The sequence below is a fragment of the Mastomys coucha genome, unplaced genomic scaffold (assembly GCF_008632895.1).
Source record: "Mastomys coucha isolate ucsf_1 unplaced genomic scaffold, UCSF_Mcou_1 pScaffold4, whole genome shotgun sequence".
NCBI classification, from domain to species: domain Eukaryota; kingdom Metazoa; phylum Chordata; class Mammalia; order Rodentia; family Muridae; genus Mastomys; species Mastomys coucha.
In genome coordinates this window covers 33,244,378-33,246,558 of record NW_022196910.1, presented here as the reverse complement: position 1 = coordinate 33,246,558, position 2,181 = coordinate 33,244,378, and the positions used below count along the sequence as shown (strand labels likewise).

Genomic DNA, 2,181 nt, shown 5'->3' with positions numbered 1-2,181 from the left:
GCACGCGCACACACACACACACACACACACACACACACACACACACACACACACACAAGTCTATACACACCAGATTCCTATTCATGGAGAAAACAGACCTTTCAGTATCATCAAATGCCAAGGCTTCTATTTTATGATGTTTTCCTTCCCTGTCTCACACTACATTAGAGGTTTAAATGTTTTAAAATATTTTTATTATTCTCTGACAATTCCATATGTACAGTGTATTTAAATCACATCCACCCTCCCCCTCCTCTGTTCCTAGCTCTCCCTTACTTGTCAATTTCTCAAGTTGAAATGTTCCTTCTAGGAGGAAGGGGAGGCTGAGGAGCCTCGGGAGGTAAGGAAAACGTCACTCCTCAGGAAGAACAAACTTGAAGATTCCCAAGGCTCCTGCCCTGCCTGATAAAAAGGAGTAAACAGCTGCTGGAGGTGGACACTGACCAGCCAGGCTGCAAAGAAGAGATACTTCTTGAATTGCAGCTGCCTGCAGACTGTGCAGAGGGGTCCAGCTGCTCCTGACTCTTTCCTGACTCTTGTAAACCCAGTTAAAGTTCATTGTTTTCCCCAAACTGGGCTGTAGTCCCACCATTACTTGACCTACCATGGATTCCCTTTCTGGGGAAAGAAAATGTGTGTGTTATGTTTTCTCAGAAAAAAAAAGTCTGTCACACATCTGCCTCCCAACGTCATATCCTCTTCTTCTCTGTTTTCTTTTCTAATCCCCTACTGAATCCATGTGGAATTGCATATATGCAAAGAGCAAATGAATGCAGGACCATACTGCTAGTCATCAGCATCCTATCAATGGCCAAATCTTTAAGAGAAAAAAGAATGGTTCTTTTTTCCAGCAGCCAGCCACTGCCTTAGCTGGAGATTGATTCTAGGGCACACCTCCTCTCTTCGTGCTATAATTTTGGCAGGTATTGTGCATTACAGGTGTTCCACAACCACAGCCACTATGATGAGTTCATAAGTTTGACAGCTATGTCCCATCCAGAAGCCACCATCTCATATTTCCTCTCTCCATCTTATTTCTCTTCTTTCTTTCCCTTCTTCCTCAATGTCTTCCAGCCTTTGGAGGGAGGAATTGATAGAGATGCCACCTTAAGGGTCTAAACTCAGCACTATGACTAGTTTTGGGTTTCTGCAATAACGGCTGTGCCCTGCAAAAAGAAGTTTCTCAAAGCTGAGAATAGCACAGATCTATGGACATAAATATTAATGTGCAGGACATGAAAGTCAACCTTGTGAAGAAAAAAAGTGGACTGGAGAAAGAGGTGCCACAGGCTCCTGCCACTCCTCAGAGAATCCTGATCTGCTGCACACTACATTAGATGTAAGATGGCTCCCAGCACACTGGTGATAACCAGGGCAGTGGCCGCTTACCTCACTTTCACAGAAATTCTCACCGGTGATGATACTTCCTCGCCCCCCCCAACCCCACTCTTTTTTGAGTTAGCTCATTAGGTAGGGCTTTCATTGGAGCACGATGACAGTATGGCGAGATACAATTGGCCAAGGATTTAGGGGCTTGGGATTGGATCAAACACTGTGCATAAGCTTTTGGGCTGGGCAATAAACTCAGGTCTGTACTCTGATGCTGCTCTCCGCAATTGGATTTGCTGGGATTCGTCATGTGACCCTGTTGCCCACCGCCCTGCCCCCACATTTAAATATTTAGAAGGCACTTTGTCAAGATTAAGCAAGGTAATAGTAAGTTAATCCTTAGGACCAATGACTTCATAAATAAAGGGCCTTTGACTGTATTTATAGATCCAGGCCCAAGATTTCTACTGTGAGAATACAATCAGAAAGTGGCTGCCAGTATCATATAGTGATCGGTTACCCCTAACAGCCATGCCTCCTTTGGAGAATCCAATGCATGTAGTAGACCATTGATGCCTTGTCTCTCCCACTATCCTACATAGCATCTTCAGGTGCTGTGAAAGTGAACCAGCAGGAAGGAAATTTCCCAGTCAGTACAAGGTTTCTCTATGTTCTGGCAACAAACTATGTGGTGTCTTCACTAATACGGTTTTACCACCCAATTACCAAGAATGATAGCTATACCCTGTGCTGTTTGGGGAGCCTTGGCAGCATCTCATATGGGGCTATCCTATGCCTGACACTACTATTTTTATTTAATGTCCCAAGTCTCCTTGAAGTACCATTGTCAAC

At 44.3% G+C, this 2,181-nt stretch overlaps 1 long non-coding RNA gene across 1 annotated transcript in view; it reads left to right on the top strand.

The window, feature by feature from the left end:
• LOC116076395 overlaps nucleotides 1-572 on the top strand; it is a 13,793-nt gene extending 13,221 nt beyond the window's left edge. Inside the window, exon 3 of the long non-coding RNA XR_004112928.1 lies at nucleotides 311-572. This is a non-coding gene — a long non-coding RNA (uncharacterized LOC116076395). The remainder of the gene's footprint in view (nucleotides 1-310) is intronic.
• The last annotated feature ends 1,609 nt before the right edge of the window (nucleotides 573-2,181 follow it).